Here is a 21,776-nt window from a genome sequence, read left to right as displayed (position 1 = left end):
GAGACAGGAGAGATGGGCTATAATGGATGGAGGGTGTCACAGAGGGAGATTTCTAAGTGGAAAGTAATTTTATAAGTGGTCAGTTGTTTGGAGAATATTTTTCATGTCTGATGACTAGTTTTCCTTCAGGACATTGTGGCTACAGCAACCTGGATACTGACTAGCTCAGAGGGAAAAAAAGCCCATCAACGTGTCTAAGTAGAGAGCCTGACCCTGAGGAATAGTGGTGACTTCCACTCATGATGGGTCAGCATGAGCCAAGGCAGGAGGGCAGGTTTGGAGAACTGAGCTAGAGTGCATGGGTTAGTGAATGAGGGAAGGCAGGGAATATTTGTTAAAAGTCAAGGGAAAAAGTATTTCAGGCCAAACACTGGTCTCAGTTCTACTTGAGGTTTTGGAACAGAATTGAATAAGATGATAACAGTTATAATTTATTATAGGCCAGGCACTGTTTAAGTACTTTCCATGAATTAACACATTTAATTCTCTCTCTTACCAATCTGGTGAGGTCAGTATTATTATATCTCCATTTGAAAATAAGGCAGCGACTGAGCCAGCATTGCTGTTAAGCTGCTTGCCCAAGGTCACACAGCAGATAAGCAGAGCCATGTCTGAGTGGGGACCATCTACCTGCAGAGGTTACACAGCAAACTACTGCACTACCCAGTCTTCTCCTGAGTCAGGGCCAGCTGGGAGTGGGTGCTGGGAGGCACGGGAAGATGAAGTGGGAAGAGTAGTAAGAGGGCCACATGTAGGATAAAAGGCCTAAATCAGTAGAGAAGGGTTCAGGAGCAATTCCAAAGGAACTCTTAATTTTAAAGTACTAGTGCTATTACTTTGGATTTACATAAGACTGTTTCCCAAATCCAGAACTCTATTAAATTATACACAAAGCAGGAATTAGCTGCTCACTAAATTTACTAAGTTTCTTAGGAGGAGCTCTGTCACTCCACTATAAGGCTTCTACATCTAGCAGCAGACACTGACTCCATCCAAGGTTGAAACAGCTCTCAGCCTGAAGAAGCTAGATTGGCGTCTGCCTGGGCGAGTGCCTATTCACACGCAGCTCAGTACACCCTGACCCAGGGATTGTGGGACCTGTGTTCTAGCCTCCTTGATTGCGTATTTAGGGCATGGCCTTGACCACTCTACTCCACTTTGATTTCTTCTCTGTGGGGATGTTTATCTAGTAAACTAACGGGGCTGTCGAGCATCCAGTGAGGAAACAGACCATGTTTCACAAAGTCTGGTTGCACTATAGCACAGTGAGTGGCATCCTGCCAAAGCTTGCACTTGAATATCTACCCTGACTGCCAACAACTTACCTGGTGTCCAGTATAATTCCATGCAGCCTGCCCTGCTCCAAGGCCATGGCACTCTTCCTCTTACCTGTAGTGACCAAACAGAGAGAGGAGGGAATTACTCAGATCTTTCAGGGGGCAGTAGAGACTCCCATCCATCTCCAGCCATGATGATCCCCAACGTGGAATACTTCAGATTCAGCCACTATGGCTGGAGGGTTCCCAGGGATGGGTTTTCTGGCTAAGGTGGGGAGCTCTGCCCTGGGCTGCTGGGATCGCCAAGAGACGCTCTCAGGGGAAAACCTTGCGTCCGGTGCAGGCGAGGGCTGTGGGAGCAGTCAGCAGTGCTGGCCCCTTCCCTTCGAGGCTCTGACTGCCTCACCTCCATCCAGGCCAGTGTCTGCTTGTGCAGTGGGTGATCCCTGAACCTCCAAATACGAATCTCTCAATGTATGTCTATCCTGTAAGGAGTCACCAGAAGCCAGTTTGTGGTGTTTCTCTGTCCCCCTAGGGCAGTATTTTGCTATAAGCTGCTTTACCTGCCCCCAGCCCCATGCACGCAGAGCTGCCCCTGCACCCCAGAGCAGAGAAGAGGCATCAGTCAGCAGGTCTGGAAGGTGGAGAAGTTGAGCGCAAGCCTGCTAAACTTTCTGAGCGTGGCTTTGGGAAGGCAGAACACTTGCCCTCGGAGGGGACATGCACCTCTCCAGTCTCAGAGTAGGCACAAACTTCACAGGAGCCCTCCTGTGCCTTTTCCTCCCTCCATGGTAACTAGTCTTGCTCTGCACGTTAGTAGCCCTGCCTGACCTGAGAGCCCCTCTTACCTACCCATCCCCCTTGCCTAGAGCTGCCTCTGCATCTCCCCCACCACCCCTTTCCTTCCGCTCCCAACTCTGATGGAGGCAAGCCATCCAGGACAGCCTCATACTAAGGCATGAAAGATACACAAGCTAGAAACAGCACAAATGTCCATCAACAGGGTAAATAATTTGTGAAACATTCATTCACAGAATGAAACATAGCCATGAATGAATAACTAGTTAAACATGCAACCAACCATATGAACGAGTCTCACAAAATATTGAATAGAAAAAAGAATAAAATTGTGTAGTATGATTCTGTTCTTTAAAAGTTCAATGACCAGGCAAAACAAAACTATTGTTTTGGTATGCAAAGATGTAACTACACAAGCCAGGGCACTTGTCATCTCTAGGAGGATAGAGCAAGCAGGTAGGGAAGGATATGTAGGCTTCCGGGATGCCAGTGATACTCCAGGTCTTGATCACAGTAGTGGGTTTCATGGATGCTCACTTTATAATTCATCAACCTCCGAAGATGTTTTATGTGCTATTCTACATATATGTTATTTCACAAAGCTGAGAAAGAAACCAGCCTTCCCCACTCCCCTCTTTGGGCTTCTCAGGGTGCTAGCCTCTTAGTATGCACACCTCTCATGCAATCTGCCTAGTGGGGAGCTGCCGAGGCCTGAGAAGGAATTGGCCCAACTGCTCAGGAGGCCCTGGGTCAATGAACCATGGAGTTCCAACTTCATTCCTTCTCGTGGAGGGTCCTCCTGCCCCTAGTGCTGCCACTTACTTGCCACAGCTTCACTGAGTTCTCAAGGAAGTTTGGTTCTGCTGACCTGCCTTGGGTGGGCCTTACATGACCTAGGTCTGTTTCTTATGGAAGGGACCTGCTATGATGAATCACCTCCAGTGCCCTAGGTGTAACTTGGACTGGTGGGATACTCTTGGTCTCCACCGTTTGTTTATGTTAATGTGTTCATCTGCCCACTTACTTATAGTTAGAGGGTAACGTTACAGGGACCTATGCCTGGGGACCTTTGAAAGATACCAAATAGCAAAATATAAGTTCCTACTCTATGTCAGGCACCTTGTTGGGCAGAAAAAACAATGATCCTTGTCCTCATAGAGAAGACTGTTATGGAAGTCAGATAAGTGTGATGAATGCTGCAGAGCAGTCTGGTGGTCTGCGAGAATCTGTGCTGAGTCTGTGGCGAGTTAGGAGAGGGGGCCCTAAGGAAGTAATGTGTAAACTAAGGCCTGAAGAATAAAGAGGGAGAGAGAGGGAAGATGCTAGTTCATTGAGAGCTGCAGTAATACTAAGCCACTTGCACCATTTCATTTAGTCCTGACAGCAACATTTTAAGATAAGTATTATTATGCCTACTTTGCAGATCAGGAAACTGAGGCTCAGAAAGGTGAAGAGCCTTACTACCAAGGTCACTGGGTAACATATGGTAGAATGAGTACCTAAACTCTACTCTGTATGATTTCAAAGCCAGTCAAGGAAGAGGCTGTTGTCATAGTCATGGCCAGAAATAATGGATGGTGGCAATAGGGGACACTGAGAATAGAATTGATGGGACTTAGTGAGCGCTGTTGAGGTAAAGGAGGAGGAATCAGTCAGAGACGGCTCCTGGTTCCTGCCTTGATGGGTGATCCACCCAGTTAGATCTCTTACCAAGATGGAGAAAAGGGAGGAGCAGGTTAATAGGGAAAAAAAAATCATTCATCTAAATTTGACACATTCTACTTCAGTTAAAAGAAAAATGGCTCATTAAATGAAAACAAAACAGGGATAATTCTATACCTAGAAACTCCCCTCGCTTCATGACTCCTCAGTCCCAACCCAAGCAGATTAGGACCAGGAGGACTTGCAAGAAAACGTTGTCCTCGACCACACCAACCACATACCCTTGGAAATGGGGCTCAGATGGCCTTGTGTTCCAAAGGGCCCTATCCTTGATTTAATGCTCTTCTATTGCAGTCTTGATAGTCCCATTGTATTTAAAAAGGGGCCCCACACTTTCATTTTGTACTAGGTCCTGCAAATTATGTAGCCTGTCCCATATGTATGTCTGCACTTTAATGACGTGAGACAGTGGCAGCCTATCCCATCTGTGAATGAACATCATTTCCAACTAGGAAGACCCACTGTTTTAAATCAGAGGGAGATAAAGCAAAAAAGATCTCTCTTCCTTTGTTTCTATGAAATACACAGTTTTATGTTACTTCCTGGGTAATAACTTAGGAGGGAACCTTGGGTGTTGAATATGGAAATAAATATGGGTTGTTAACTGTGGTAAAATGTTTCTTTATAGCTTAGAGTGGAGGCACGTTTGAGTTGCTCTGGTCCTCAGTTACAGGTAGGGAAGTCGGTTTGCTTAAAGACAACCTAGGATCACTTAGGAAGTGGAGAGAAGAGAAACTGAGTAATCCCACCCTGGTTTCTAAGCCTAAACTGCCACTCAGGCCTCACCTGCAGTTAGAGTATGTTCTCTCACAAGCTTAATCACTGACTGATTAGGGATCCCTTACCTGAGATCCCCTCAGCTCTGCAGGTATGAAGGTGTGATGAGCTGTCTGGGCATCCTGCTACAACAGCCTTCGGGATATAACTCACGCTTGTACCCCAAAAGTTGGTCTAATCTGCAACTTGGGCTCCAAAAGAGCTCCAAATCCTTGCTCACTTTAGTTAATGCCTGTTAAAAAAATTAAACCAAAAAAAAGTTTGGATTCCTTGCTAAAAAAAAAGATGCAGAAATGCTTCACTGCCTATTACCATAGCTCTTCACATCCTAATGAGCTAATGGATGAGCTAATGAATAAAGTACTAAGATTGTTGAGTGGAAAGTACTCCAGTGTTATTTACTTGCAGTAGTAATATCAAAAACTCAATAAGTACCCAACCTGGAAAATATAATCCACTGCAAAATTCCTTGTTCTTAAAGACATAGCTGATATCAATCCAAACTGATCGTCAAAGGCTTTTTAGAATGTACTAGGTCATCCCATTCATTCTTCATTGATCTGATCATAAAACTGTCCTGCCCTGGAAGCTTGGCTGATTTCACAAAATACAACCTGAATTCCTCAGTCTGGCATCTGCAGGCTTCCTGTTCCAACCCAAACTGGCCGCTCCAGCTCTATCTCCCCAGAGCCTGCATCCCAGCCATGCTAGCTTTTGTTTTGTTTTGTTTTGTTTTGTTTTTGTTTTTACCCCATGTACTTTCTCCTCTTTATTCTTCTCACCTGTTTCTTTCCCCTTTCACATTTTTATTTATTGAGAGCCTACCCTTGCTAGGACCTGGGGGTTATAAAAGAAGGAAACAGGCCCATTTCCTAGCCTAGGGGACTTTCAGTCTAATAAATTCATAGATTATGCAAAACTTCCTGGCAAACTGTGAGAAGGGCTGTGAGGAAAAGGAAGCAGGGAGGAACCCAAGTACCCACATCAGGGTTTGGTCTAGTTTGGGCAGCAGGAAAGTTTTCCTCGAGAAGTACCATTTCTGTGGAAAGAAACAAAGGTGGTAACTAGGCACTAATTAGGGGACGGGGAGGATGTGAGGAGGGCACACTCCAAGCCAGGACAACAAGAGCAGAGGCCTTGGAAGCAAGGCCATTTGGAGGGAGGCTGGAGCACAGAGGGCAAGGAAAGATGTGAGCCAGGTCAGATAAGCTGAGTCTGAGCTTAAAGAATGTGGTCTTCATCCCTAGAGCCACAGGAAGTCTCTGAAAGATTTTCAGTAACAAGAAACACCAGTGTTGTGTTTTTAAGAAAAGCCTTCTAGAAGAGGTGCAGGGCACTTGCAAGGGCATTAGTTACAAGGTTATCATGTTCGTGATGAGAAGTGGGGAGAGGTGCAATAGAGTTTGGGTTGCAGAGAAGGGAGAAGCCAGATCTGTCCTGCAGAGCAGGACAGTCAAAGGTGTCATCCACTGAGGGTTTGCGTGTACTGGAAAAGAGTGGGGGTTCATTTTGAAGAGGTCTCTCCAAATGTCATGCTCCAAGGGAGGTCTGGGCTAGCAGTAGATGTGTGAGAGTTGAGGCAGCGTGATGGAACCGAAGCAGTAGATGGGAAAGACCTTGCCCTGTGAGAGAGAATAGGAGGCCCAGGACGAAGCTCAAGGCCAGGGAGAAGAAATAAGGCTGGCAAAGAGTGCCAAGAAAAAGAAAACAATAAGAATATAGTGCCAAAGAACAGGGAAGAGAGGGTTTCAGGAAACACCAGCCCCAAAGGACGAATAGAAGCGAGCCCCCAAAGAGAAGGGAAAAAGAATGGCTGAGAGAAAGAAGAGGAAGTTGAAAATTGAGAAGGCAGAGCATGGTGAGTTTGGGAGCTGGGGAAGCTGTGGTGATTTGTTATAGAAAATTAATACATACTCCATTGTCAGAGGTCCGAGTTCTAGCTGTTGTTGGGACCCTCTTCCAGGCTTCTAGGTTCCCATAACCCCAAACTCTTCCCTTGTTTCCCCAGTCCAAGGGGTGGTAGCTGTTTCCTGCAGGTACTACTTCCATGATACCTCAGGGGTTCCCTTCTGCCTTTCGAGTCCTCCATTTCTGTTTAAACCACCCTCTGGATTAAGTACTTCCTGTTAAAATAACGAATGTGGTTGCTGTTTTCTTGGCTGATTCAGTATCTGCTACAAAGAACTCCTGCTGCTTTTATTATAGTCACATCTCTATTTTCCCCATTTATGATTTTCTGATTTTGTGATATGCGTAAGAATTCTTCCATTCCAAGATTTTTTAAATTTCATTTTTCAATTTTATACATACTTATAATTGCAACTTTATATTTAGTTTATAATCCATCTGAAATGTACCTTTTTATTTAATAGGAAATTAAGATTTAATGTGATCATTTTCCCCAAATGGCTAATCTTCCAGCATCATCTAGTCCACATTTTCCCCACTGATGTGAAAACTATCCTTGTCATAGTCTGTGCTTCAAAAAGATCAGTTGGGTGGCAGTATAAAAAATGGTTGTTTTTTTCTTATTTGTATTTATCAAAAATCTTACCAATCTTTCAAAGCCTAGTTCAAATTTTCCTGTTCCAGAAATCCCCTCTTCATTTTGCCCAATCTCTTAGCTAGAATTCTCCTCTACTTAGTTCTCCCAATAAAAGAGAGAACTACTCAGACTGTAGACCCTTTGAATTTGGGAATCATGGTTTTCATCCTCACATGCTCCACAGAGATAATTCTGAGGACTAGACTTAATAATGTTCACAGAATTATTCATACACTAAAAAACCATTTTAGTGGGGCAAAAGAATGAATAAGTGAGCAACTTAATACTTGTTTGGAACTTAAGCCTTCTTTAAATATGGAGTTTATCTGCAAGCCTCAAGATATATATAATCAAGGAGCACAGGAGGTATTTTCTCCACTCTGGACTGAAAGGTCCTGACCTCCCTGGAGTGCTGATGTCGAAAGAGATTGTCTGGAAAACAGGTCCTGAGGCCAGCCTGTTTTATTGTCAAAAGGCTTTAATAATATCCTGCAACGCTGAGGGCTGAGCGCTTCCTTTTCACCTTGCACAATACATTGAAACTATTGCCTTCAATGGACTATCGACATATGGGAATGAGTGGTATGGGAATGACCTGCTTTTGAAAGTTTTGTCCATTAAATTTATCTTTCCTAAGATCTATGCAATTCAGTATTAGGAAAATGAAAGCTTATATTGAACTCCTGTTCTGCAACTCAAAGATCGGTTCTTCTGTTTCATAATTTAAAATAACTTACGGAGAAAAAACGTCATGCGCACAAAGTATGTTATCATTTAAGGAAATACTGAAAATTTTCTGTGATTTCTACAGAGTCTGTAACCAAAATAAATGAGCCTGAGTAATCCATAGAATTAACAAATAATTTAAAAAATATATCGTTGGCTATTAGTTAAATATTATTCTGAAAATAGGTAGCTGCCTCTGGGAGTGTGGTGGGGACAGGGATTGACTAAGAAGGGCCAAGAGAGAACTCTCTGGGGTGATGGTCATGTTTTATAATTTTTTGTCATATTTTATAATTCAACATGGAATACATATGTGAACACATTTGTCAAAACTCATCTAATGGTGCACTTACCATTTGTCCACTGTGTATTATTATTTTATGAATAGCAGCCTTTGTCTTCTACAGACAGAGCTGATTCTCCTGATTTGACTAATTCATTAAAAAGACTTAATTTTTTAGAAAAGTTTTAGGTTCACGACAAAATTGAGAGGAGGGTACATATATTCCCTATATCCCCCCTGCTCCCACACATGCATAGCATCCTCTATCAACATCACTCACCAGAGTGACACATTGGTTATAAATGATGAACCTACATTAACACATCATAATCACTCAAAGTCTATGACTTACATTAGAGTTCACTCTTGGTGTTGTACATCCTATGGATTTGGAAAAATGAATAATGACATGTATCATAGTATAGTATCATTATAGTATCATACAGACTATTTTCAATGCCCTAAAAATCCTCTACACTTTGCCCCACCAACCCTTGGCAACCACTGATTTTCTTACTGTCTCCGTAGTTTTGCCTTTTCCAGAATGTCATCTGGAAATGTCAGTTGGAATAATACAGTATGTAGCCTTTTTAGATTGGCTTCTTTCACTTAGTAGTACGCATTTAAGATTCCTCCCTGTCTTTTCATGGCTTGATAGCTCATTTCTTATCCCTCCCCCTTTAATTCCCTTACCCCACCACTCCCACCCCTGACCTATGGATGTTGCCGTTTTCCCCTTAAGAAGTGGATCTCTGAAGGCAGGGTATCTCCTCACACATGGGGCCTTGCCCACCAGTGGGGGCCTGCCACACCCGGGGTATGATCTGTGGCTTCACCTGGGGTGCAAACCCAGGATCTTCTGTGTGTAAAGCAGACGTGCTAACCACTACGCTATGGAGCCACCCCCCTCACTTCTTTTCAATGGTAAATAATATCCCATTGTCTGGGTGCACCAGAGTTCGTTTATTCATTTATCTGAAAGGTATCTTGGCAATTATGAATAAAGCTGCTTATAAACATCTATGTATACATTTTTGGGTAGACTTAAGTTTCCAACTCCTTTGGGTAAACTGTATATGAATTTTACTTTATAAAAACAAATAAGCTCTAGTCTAAGATATGCATACTGAAGTGTTCAGTGTACTTATGTCTGCAACTTACTTTAAAATGCATCAAAAAATAAAATGATTTCTGAATGGTGGAGGGGTGGATAGGTAGGTAGATATATGTGATAAAGCAACCATAATAAAAAGGAAATTATAAAATCTAGGAGGTGAGTATATGAGTGTTTACCACATGATTCTTTCAACTTTCCTGTATGCTTTAAAACTTTCATAATAAATTGTTGGAAAAAATTATTCTGAAGCCTATGTCCCATTCTCTAGTATTAGATACATTTCAGAAAGTCAACCGGTACCTTGTTTACAGTCATTTGGCAACCCCAGCAGCATAGTCCTAAACTATAAAGACACACTAAGAATCAGGGAAGCACCAAGTCAAGGTCCTTTAAGGCAGCCCTGCCTCTGGAAAGGATAGTGATGTGAAGTGGTGGCGTAAGACAGTGAGGTAGTACTCAGTCCCTGTCCAAGGTGCTTCCTATACGCTTCTAGGGATGACTTGTTAGATGAAAGATGAAACAAAGACTAATTTTAGCAGCAAATTAAGATAATTATGCTAAGAAGGTGGAGAGCAATCGAAGTCACCTTGAAATGGAGCTCAGCCCCTGCTGTGCTCACATGTCCTGCTGCTTTTATCTACCTACCTGCTGGAATATGGCTACTACAGAGGACAGGGCTAAGAGGAAAAGATGTTCTTGCCTCCAAAGCTATTGAACCTAGAAAATATAGGAGAGGCAGGGGTAAAACTGTGGAAGATTAGAAAGATACTAGGAAGCTGTATAATAGGAGCTAAAATGAACCCTAGTCAAAACTTAGACATTTTATTTCTCTTCTAACAACATGATAAAGAAGCAGCATAGATGGGCAGGTTAGAACAGTTGTTCTCAGTGTGTAGTGATGGGCACTTTGGGGGCTCTGAGACTGTTTCAGAGGATCATAAGGTCAAAACTATTTTTATAAGCTGGTATTTTTTTTTCACTGAATTTATCTTACAAGTGTGTACAGTAGAGTTTCCAAAGGCCGAACAATGTGATATTTTAATAAATTAAATGCAGAGGCATGTTTGGGACTGTAGCTGTCTTCTTTAAGCCAGATATTTAAAAAATTTGCAAGGATATAAAATAATGCCACTCTTCTAATTTTTTAAAAAAGAAAATACAGTTGTCTTTCATAATAATATTATTTACGTAAATGCATAATGAGTTTAGTGTTATCTTAAAATGAGTTAACATTTTTAAATTTCCATTTCAATTTCTAATATGGTAAAATTTGATAGGTATAACTCACATAAATGAAGGCTCTTTGGGGATCCTCAGTAATAATTTTTATTTAAATTTTTTTCCTGAGGTATAATTTACATACTGTAAAGCTCACAAATCTTAAACATATTGCTCAATTAATTTTTACATATGTTCACATCACGTAACCTCCACCCATTCCCATCACCCTGGAAAGACTCCTTGTGCCTCATCCAATCAGTACCCAATCCACCAAAAGTAACCATCATTCTGATTTCTATCATCATAGATTAGTCTTGCTTGTTCTTGAACTTTATAAGAATAGAATCATATAGTCTACATTCTTTTGTGTCTGGATTTTTCTCTTAGCATACTGTTTTTGAGATTCATTCATGTCGTTCCATGTATTAGTAGTCTATTCATATTTATTATTGGTGGTAGTGTTCCATTATATGATTATATTATTGTTTTATTTTCCAGTTAATGATATTTGGATTTTCTCTATTTTTGACTATAATGAATAAAGCTGCCATGAACATTCTTGTATGAGTTTTTTGGTGAACATATAAACCACATTTTCTTGAGCATATGCCTATGTGGTTCCCACAGGTATATATTTGGCTTTATAAGAAATTGCCAAATAATAATGTATGAGAGTTCTCGTAACTCCTCATCCACATTATCCTGGATAATGACAGTTTAAAAAAAATTTTTTTTAGCCATTCTGATGAATGTCACTGTGGTTTTAATCTGCAGTTATTTGATATTATTCTGAGTACCTTTAATATCTTTATTGGCCATTTGGATATCATCTTTCATGAAATACTTATTCAGGTCTTTTGCTCATTTTAAAATTGAATGTCTTTTATTGATTTCTATAAGTTCTTTGTATTTTCTATATATGAGTTCTTTATCAGGATATAGCTTGCCTATTTACTTTCTTAAGATCTTGGTGTTCGGATGTTCTTAATTTTAATTAAGTTTAATTTATCAATTTTTCTTTTGATTTAGTGCATTTTGTGATCTGACTAAGGAATCTTTATGGCAATATTAAGAAAATATTCTCCTATGTTTTTAATTGGAAGTTTGATTGTTTTAGCTTTTGAATTTAGGTCTATAGTGTATTTAAAAATCCACTTTTTGTATATAGTTTGAGTTAAGGGTCAGACTTCATTTTTATGCAGACATATTTGGTTGTCCTATAATTCCCCTATATAATTACAGTAGCATCTTTAATGTAAATCAAATGAAAAATGGCAAATCCATTTGAAAAAAACATTAGACAAGTTCTTATAAACATATTCTTACTATATGACACAGTACTTGCTTTTAGATGTTTACCCAAGAGAAACAAAAACATGTCCATACCAACAGCTGAATGTGAATAGTCATAGCAGCTTAATTCATTATAGCTCCAAATTGGAAAGAACCCTGGAATCTTTCCAAGGTGATGGGAATGGCCTGGAGGTTACATGGTATAAATGACTTGTGAATGGATAAACAAATTGGAGTACATCCATACAATGAAATATTACTAGACAATAAAAAGGAACAAACTACTGCTATACAAATTAGCATGGGTGAATTACAAACACACCGTGATAGGTTAAAAAAGATAGACACAAAAGAATACATAGCATATGATTCCACTTATATGATGTTCTGGAAAAGGCAAAATATAGGGATGGAAAACAGATCAGTGGTTGCCAGTGATTGGAATGGAAAGGGTGAGGAGAGGGGACTTGACCAAAAAGGAGAATGGGGAATCTTTTCAGCATGATAGAAATGTTTTGTGATATACATTTGTCAAAACTCACAACTGTATACTTATAAAGAGTGAATTTTATTGTATATAAATTATACTTCAATAAATCTGACTTTTAAAAATAAATTTCAAAAATTAATACAAAAATGTTATTACCTTGCAAACAAAGTATTCCCTTTAAGCATAGCCTGATATAGAATGCAGAAGAATAAGATATAGAATGACGCTTTGGGTGAAGTAAGTTGGAAACAATAAGAAAGAAAAGAATATCTCTTGTATATATGATTTTTGCCACGTAGATTTAGAAGGCTGAAGAGGCCTATGCCAAGTCTGTAGCCCAAGGCATGATCTTATTTATCTCTGAGATTTTGGTGTTTTCTAGCATTTAGCAAATAAAAGGCATTCATTAAATGTTTATTGAAATTAACTTATGCTTGATCCTGAGAGACATGTAGCCTAATTGCAGCAGTGGGTATAGTAGATTAGCTAGCTCAATATGAATGATCCCCAAGACCATCCTTAGTTTCAATAATTCATTAGAAGGGTTCATAAGGTGTGGAAAAAGCTGTTATAGTCATGATTATATTTTATTATAGAAAAAAGATGCAGATTGGAACCAACAAAGGAAAGCCACATAGAACAAAGTCTAGAAGAAACCAGGGACGGGCTTCCAAATGTACTCTGCCAGTCTCGCAGTGTTTAATTCTCCTTAGCAGTGATGGGAGACAACAAATGCAAAGTGTTGCCAATTAGAGTAGCTCACCTGACCCTTGGTTTCCAGGATTTTTATTGGGGGTCAGTCACGGACTCTGTATAACTGACCTTACCTATTAGTCTTCAGCTCCACACATGTCAACTTCATACTGTGTGCCCCAGGGTCTCGTGTGTATAAAAACAAGTGTTCATCGTAAATCAGATTGTTAGCATAACCTTTCTGGTCAAACTGACACAATGTGGCACAAAGCCTCAGGCATATAAAAACAGCCTTCTCAGGAAGGATGTTCTATAGGCTCAGAAGTTATATTCAGGAGCTGATCAAGGACCAGTTCTTTTTTTGAAATGTGCAGGGTTTGAGTAACCCAAGCCTGATGAGTTAACATTCTATAGCACAGACTGTACCAAGATTTTTAAACCAAGGTCCATAGGATTTATGAGGGCATACAAGACTCTCAAAATTTATCTTGTATGTCTATTTTTCTAGGAAAAAGTTTCACAGATTTCATCGAATTATCAAATACCCAGAAACTCAAAAGTGTTAAGAATCTGGAGTGATGTTAGCAAGATGAGGGAAAAGGAAACTCTAGATCTTGTTTCCCCGCAGAGACACTGATTCAACAACAATTTATGATCCAAAAAGCCTTTATGAGAACTCCAGAAACCAGTTAAGAAGTTGTAGTACCCCAGGCAAGCACAAAGCCAAAAACAGGAAGAGTGAAATGGGTAAGAAAATGCTATTTTATTTCACCACAATAGCCCTAACTCTAAGCCAGCACAACTCAATGTGATCAGAAGAAAATGTCCAACTTGCAGCTTTTCCCTTGGGAGGAGGTATGCCTAATGTTCTGGGTTTTTTTTTTTCTTTCTTCCTTTTCTTTCTTTCTTTTTTTGGGGGGTGGGGCAGGGTTTGCTACTAAGAGACTCGTTTCTTTCTTGCCTGATTTGGAGTGCTGATGAGGATCTGGCATACTTTGGATGCCTGAAGGCCACTGAGAACAAAGGAGAACTTGGTGGGTTGTTGCAGAACCTGGGGTCCCATGGACAGACATCAGAAGCAGGAAAAAATTACAAGTTCCTGAAAAAGAAACAGGCAAATCTCTCTAACTGGGAAATAACATGTATAAGCTTAGAGAAGATGCATCCCAGAAGAGGTGTAAGAAGTTTCCAGAATCTTTTCCTGAGGTGACTGGTGAAGGTCTTTCCCTGTATGAGGCCAGTCAATAAAGACTGGGAGAAGTGGTTGCTTTATTAAGTGCCCAACTCCCAGCAAAAAAAATAACAAGACACATGAAAAAACAGGCAAATGTGGCCCACCAATGTACAAAATAAATCTCCAGAAACCAACTGTAAAAAAAGATCTATGAATTACCTGTCAAAGAATTCAAAATAATCATCTTAAAGGTGCTTAACAAGCTATAAGAGAATACAGCTAGATAACTAATGAAATCAGGAAGACGATGCATAAACAAAAGAGAATGTCACAAAAAGGTAGAAACCATAAAAAAACCAAACAGAAATTCTGGAGCCAACAAATAAAATAACTGAAGTGAAAAATTCATTAGCTAAGTTCAACATCAAACTTGAGCAAGCAGAAGAAAGAATCAGCAAACTTGAAGATAGATCATTTGAAATTATTGAGTAGGAGGAATGAAAAAAGATGAAGAAAGAAAAAAGTGAAGAAAGCATAAGAAAGAGACTTATGGAACACAAGTAAGATAACTAATACACACATTTTGAGAGTTCTAGAAGAGGAAGAGAGACAAGGGAAGAGAGTTTATTTGAAACAATAATGGCTGAAAACTTCCCAAGTCTGAGGAAGGAAGTGGGCATGCAAATTCAAGAAGCTCAAATGACTCCAACAAAGAGAAACCTAAAGAGGCCCACAGAAAAAAACATTATAGCAAACTGTCAAAAGTCAAAGTCATGAAGAGACTCTTGAAAGTAGCAAGAGAAAATAACTTTTCATGTACAAGAAATCTCCTGTAAGAGTATCGGCATATTTCTAAGCAGAAACCTTATGGACCACAGTGGAAAGGTATAGTCAAAGTATTTAGAGAAAAAAAAAAAAAAACCTGCTAACCAAGAATACTATGTCCAGCAAGACTCTCTTTCAAAAATAAATGAGAAATAGATATATTCCCAGATAAACAAAAACTGAGGGAATCCATTCCCACTAGACCTGCCTGAGAAGAAATAGTAAAGGGATACTTTCAAGTTGAAACAAAAGGATTCTAGATAATAACATAAAGTGCATGAAAACATAAAGCTTCTGGTACAGGTAAATATATAGACAAATACAGAATCCTGTAATACTGTAATGATGGTGTGTAGATCACTTTTAACTCTGGTATATAATTTAAAAGGTAAAAGTATAAATTATAACTATAACTATAAAACTATGTTAATAAACATGAAATACAAAAGATGACATCAATAACATAATAAGGAGGGAGAGGCTAAGGAATAGAGCTTTTGTATGAGATTGCAGTTAAGTTGTTATCAATTTTAAATAGACTGTTATAACTATAAGATGTTATATGTAACCCCCAGGGTAACCACACACACACACACACACACACCCCTAAAGAAGGTACACGAAAGCAGATGAGAAAGAAATCAAAGTAAATTACTACAAAAAGTTGACAAAACACAAAGGATTGCAGCAAGAGATGAAAAGAGGGACAAAATATTTATAAGACAGAAAACAATTCTCTATCAGTAATTTAAATATAAATGAATCAAACTTCCCAATCCAAAGATACAGAGTTGCTGAATGGATTAAAAAATATCAACAACAATATCCAACTATATGCTGTCTACAAGAGACTCACTTTAGATATACAGACACATATAGACTGAAAATGAAAGGATGGAAAAATATATTTCATGCAAATGGTAATAAAAAGAAAGCAGGGTGGCCATACTTATATCAAACAAAATAGACTTTAAGTCAGAAACTGTTACAAGAGACAAAGAACATTATATGAGAGAAGGAAAATTCACCAGGAATATATAACAATTATAAATAATATATGCACATAATAATCAGAGCACCCAATTATTTGAAGCAAACATTGATAGAATTAGAAGGAGAAATAAATAGTAACACAATAATAGCAGGAAATTTCAATACCTAACTTTCAATAATGGATAAACTGACCAGACAGAAGGTCAAGAAGGAAACAGAGGACTTAACCTAACAGATATACAGAATATTCCACTGAACAGCAGCAAAATATACCTTCTTCTCCAAAGCATACAAACATTCTCTAGAATAGGTCACAAAATAAGTCTTAAAAAATTGAAAAAGTTGAAATCATCCAAGTATCTTTTCTGACTACATGACTAAAACTAGAAATCAACAGCAAAAGGAAAACTAGAAAGTTTACAAATATGTAAAAGTTAGAAAATATTTTCAGCTGAATGAAAACAAGAAAGTCTAAGAATCTGGCAAACAACACCAAGGATGATCAAGTTTAGTGAAAAGAATATAAGATTTTTAATAAGTTGATCTGGGTTTGAATCTACAACTTACCACTTACCAGCTGTGTGAACTTAGATAAATATTTTTAGCTTTCAACAATTCCATTTCCTAAACTGTTTTAAAATGGGAATAATCAATTTTTTCATAAGACTGTTGAAGGAGCAACTGAAATAATATTTTAAATGGGCCCTTATAAATGGAAAGGCTGGAAATGTCATCATCCTTTGTTACCTTTATCAGCACTCACTCTTACCCTAGTTGTGGCTACTACTCTGGTGCTACTTGTTATGTATTGTAGCTTGAAAACAGCAATTCTGACCCACAAAGCCTGTTTTCTTAATAAGCTGTTTATGTTCACATTGTAAAATATATAACTTAGAGCATTAAATCTAGATTACAGAACTGATTAACTCCTGGTTTTGCCAAACACTAGATATGTACTCTGGGAAGTTCCATAAACTTTTACGTCTTTCCTCATTTGTGGAAAGGCAGAAGTAATTCGTGCCTTGTCTGTCTCTGAGGGTGCTTATGTTGATCATTTAAGAACATATATGGAAAAGCATCCTTAAAACACGATTATTATTATTATTAGCCCATCTGCCTGGCGCATGATAGAAAAATAAAGCTTTGTCCCTTATTAATTCTAATCCACAAGGATAGCCTCAAATAGACATCTTCAAATAAGATACAAGTTGGTTTCTTCAATGAAGACCAATGTCACTAAGAACTCCAAGAACACAGTGATAGTGTTACCTAGAATATTTAATAAGAGTATGTTCTTAAAATCCCTTACATTGCCCAAGTTAGAAATCTTTCTCATTTCTCACCTGTGACTGTTTTAAACTTTACTTTCTCTGAGACTTCTGGATCACACTTAAACTTCTCACTCTGAGCAAATGAACCCTGAAAAAGGCAAAGAAAGCCCTCTTATTCTCTCTCACCTGCCCTCTAATGTTAAATAATATCTATATATCCTTAGCATCTGAGATCTTATCTGAGAGGATAAAGGCCCCCCACCCCCGCCCTTGTTTTTAAGGCAGGTAAGTGTTCGTAGTCCAATTCCCTTTCATTCTTCTAGGATTTTATGCCATCAGTCACTTCCCATACAATTATCTGCAGTCACTCCTCTGCCACAAGATTCTTTCCAGTTTACTGATATGGATGTGTTTCCTCCAATGTAGTCATCCTTGCATTTTGGGGGAAAAATTTAACTTGGTTATGGAGAAGACAATAATTAAAGCATATTTAGAAAGAAAACCAGTACAGTTTGACTTAGAAAGGGGAGAGCTAGAAATGAGTTGTTAAGTTGGGCGTTTTTATAGTAATCAAGGTAAGTAGTAAATGGGATCTGAGATAGCACGTGCCACAAGAATGAAAAGAGGGAATAATGCAAGAAAAGTTATGTAATTAAAAATGATAAATCTTGGCAAGTGATTGCATGTGAGATAGAGGGAAAGGGAAGAAAAAAAGAGAATGGTTTTCAAGAGAGACTCCTATAGCTTACACGTAAGAAAGAATACAGATTTTATAAAATTCATTTAGGAAAGTCAATAAATAAGCAAACAGCGATGACAAGCCCTAGGGAGAGGAGAATCTGATTTCCAGAGTTGCCATACTATATTATTTTAAACGTCCTGTTTTAATAACAATTACTAGACACACAAAGAAACAAGAAAGTACGACACACACACACAAGCAGTCAAGAGAAACTATCCCCAAGGAAGCCCAGACACTGAACTTACCAGACAAAAACTTCAAATCAGCTCACAAATATGTTCAAAGAAGGAAACCACGAACTAAAGAACTAAAGGAAAGTATGAGAATGCATATCACAAAACCACTGATTTTTACAATTTAAAGTGGTAAATTTATATATGTATATGTCAGTAAAAAGTACATTTAAAAAAGAGGATGGTTTTACAGCCACTATGGAAAACGGTCTAGAGGTTTCTCAAAAAATTTAAAATGGATCTACCTATTGACCCAGCAATTCTGGGTATTTATCCAAAGAAAACCAAAACAATAAGTCATAAAGATCTATGCACCCCTATGTTCATGGCAGCACAATTTACAATAGCCAAGATATGGAAGAAACCTAAATGCCCATCAACAGATGATCAGATAAAAAAGTTATGGTTCATATATTACTCAGCCATTAAAAAATGAAATCCTACCATTTGCAATGACATGAATGGACCTAGAGGTTATTATGCTGAGTGAAATAAGTCAGAGAAGATAAATACCATATGATTTCACTTATATGCGGAATCTAAGGAACAAAAAGAACAAACTAATCAAAAACAGACTCACAAATATAGAGGACAATCTGGTGATGACCAGAGGGGAGGGGGGCTGAGGTTGGGAGAATGAGGTGAAGTACAAATTAGTAGTTGATAGATGGTCACAGGGATGGGGAGCACAGCACAGGGAATGCAGTTAGTGTTAATGTAATGGCTAAGTAAAGAGCAAGAGCAGTTAGCGGGATTGTTTTATAAACTATATAAATGTCTAACCAATGTACTGTATACATGAAACTAATAATAAAATAAAATTTATAAAAAGAAAAAAAGGAAAGAAAAAAGAGTAAAAAACTGTAAACAATGTTAAAAGAATGGTTTTCTGTATGCATACTAGAATAAAAAAATTCACTCAAAAATATAATGGTTTCAAATTAGGATAAATAGAAAAAATAATGCGATCAATAGAAATAGGAAATTGGAATGTATCTTTTCAAAGATCAACTTTGTTATGCATGATGTGAACACATTCCAGTTAATTGCTTGAATAATATTCTAGGTTCTTCCAACAACATATGTGCATTCACTCAACATGTTTTTATTAAACATGTTCTAAGTCTAGGCACTTTTCAATGAATAATGAAGATGGGGAATGTCTACAGGTTATCGATAAGGTCATACTTTGAATTTTCCCAATGCCTCTTACTATAATACATCTTTCTGTGCTGTGCACTGATATGACCAATGTTAAGATAGTCCCTGGCGTATTTGAGAACATGGCTTGCGCAGAAATCTGGCTTTCTTGGTGGGGGTAGTTTTCTTAGGCGTAAGTTACAATAAACCTCTAAATGATGCCTTTTTGAAATTCTTTCTTCCTTCCATTCTCAAAGCTTTGTAGGTAATTTTCATGTGATGTTTTACTTCCTTTCCAGTTTAATCTTTGGGTGGAAGGGAATCAGTGTTTGTTTGTTTAATGAGAAGAGAAGTTAGATAAACCTGCCTCAGATGTTTTGTTACTGTATTCAGATCATGCTAAGATCATAAGTATTCTGAACCTTAAATTAGGGACCTTCTCAAACAGAGGTAATTAGTACTTATACATTCAATTTATCATTAGTTTAGTATAAACTAAGGAGAAAAAAGGCCTTTTTGGAATTGAAGCAGCACTATTGTCTCATAGGAATTCTAAACCATTTTTTGGTAATTGTCATTTTTCCAAGCATCGAAATGCATAAGAAGCAAAGGGCCTCAAAATATGGGCTGTCAGTAGTGTGGTAAATTTTGAACATCACCTCATTTCAGATCTCTGTGCAGATGTACCAAGTGTCAATCGTGGAAAGTCAGTTTAAAATCTATTTCATCTATTTCATTTGAAACCTTTTCTATTAAATGATAAACATTAAGAGGGACAACATAATTTTACATGTCACCAAAACTTCATAGTCATCAGAAAACAGAAAGAAGTAGCCAAATAGAACATTTCTAAATGTTTGAGAATTCAATATCTTCCTTGGTATCATTTCTTAGTAAGGGCACTCATGCAGGCAGAAGCCTGTCACTTACCTCCCCTGTCAGTTCCTGTTCCAACTCATTAAACCCTAGGCTTTCCCCAGAAACACATGACTCACATGAAGATTCTTCTGCCAATAGGAATAGATCAATGTGAAGGATGCAGAAATTGATTTGTAACCCTTTAGTGGGCACGAATGCCATAATAAATTGCCACCCACACATGGAATTATGTTTTGTAGGTCAACAGTGTGTAGGCAGAAGCAGTAAGGGCTCATTTTTAGACCTTACAGTCAGGGCTTATATCACATTGATTGGCCTCTCTTTGGCTGCCAAAGAATGGATCAAATTCAGAAGCTAAAGCCAAGTTGGCAATCCTTTATCTTTGCCTTTCTCTCTAAAAAAAAATACCCTAAATGAGTTAGACAGTATAGCACTTTATATATTGAGGCTTCATTCATAATTCAGTTCTCTAAGTCATTTTGTCTCCTTTCCTTCTCAGTAATAATTAAAATTCTAGGACTCCAGAGCCACATTCATAAACACATTTATAAACACTGCTGACCAAAAAAAAAAAAAAAAAAAAAAATCACGTGGCATGCTCCAATGGAAACCAAGATAAAATAGTACCCTAATGTGAAATGAGAAGTCTTGAAATAATGCAGCTGGCACGAGAGAGCCATATTTGACCTAAACTTAGTGAGGAAGAAGACAAAGATGAAAGGGGATTCTCTCTTTTCAGCTCTCTTCTTAACCACAAGTGATGTATTTGGGACTGCAAAAGCAACATTTAGCTTTCAGAAGCATGTTGCTGTCAGGAGTGGAAAAAAAAAGTTTTACACCTTCTTTTCATTCCTAGTTCTAAAGTGGTGGGCAAATGTCTGCTTTTATTGGTTTGAAGGAGTCTAATCATTGCCAAAGAACAGGCAAAGGAAATCATATGCACGTGCCATCTTCCTAAAATACCAGCTTCTTTGTGAAGCTGTCTTGATTCCCTATTCAGAATACATAGCTTCCTTTTCTATACTTTATCATATAAATTACTTGCAAACTATTTTCTATGTGAGTAATGTGTTTACAGGTCTCCCTCTCTTACTAAACTTCCATAGCTCGGGGACCAAGTCATTATCTCTCTAGTCTCCCAAAGCGAGAGTGCTTTATAAATGGTAGGTGCAAAATAAATGCTTGATGAATGAATAAATATGGTGATGTCAGCTTTATAATGACTGGAAATTATGATGATTTAAAGAGTTTTAATGAAAGTTGAATGCAAATAGGATAAAAAAACAACAACAACAAAAACCACCCTTCCTGCATGGCTGCTCCCTTCACCCCAATCTCTTTTCTCTGTATTCAGTATCGTCACCGTATACATTGAAGGAGAAGACACATCTAGAGATGTCCTCCTGGGAATACATTTTATATTCAATATGTCCATTTTGACAACCCTCTAGTAAATCACCTTTCAGAGATTTCCAAGGTTAAACTGAACTCGATGGTGAAGTTTCAATCAGTCAGACCAAAGGTATCTCTACTTCCTGTGATACAGTGTGCTGTGAGATGCCTCAGAATAAACTCCA

The 21,776-nt window shown here is 38.3% G+C and overlaps 1 long non-coding RNA gene across 2 annotated transcripts in view; it reads right to left on the bottom strand.

Moving 5' to 3' along the window:
- The window catches only part of LOC107520471, a 39,348-nt gene that overhangs the window by 15,009 nt on the left and 2,563 nt on the right, over positions 1–21,776 (bottom strand). For both annotated transcript variants that reach the window (XR_001599325.2, XR_001599326.2), the window contains exon 2: positions 1,326–1,389. This is a non-coding gene — a long non-coding RNA (uncharacterized LOC107520471). The remainder of the gene's footprint in view (positions 1–1,325; positions 1,390–21,776) is intronic.

This window comes from Rousettus aegyptiacus, unplaced genomic scaffold, assembly GCF_014176215.1.
Source record: "Rousettus aegyptiacus isolate mRouAeg1 unplaced genomic scaffold, mRouAeg1.p scaffold_m13_p_5, whole genome shotgun sequence".
NCBI classification, from domain to species: Eukaryota; Metazoa; Chordata; class Mammalia; order Chiroptera; family Pteropodidae; genus Rousettus; species Rousettus aegyptiacus.
Note: the sequence above shows the minus strand (reverse complement) of the source record. Positions and strands in the feature narration are given on the sequence as shown.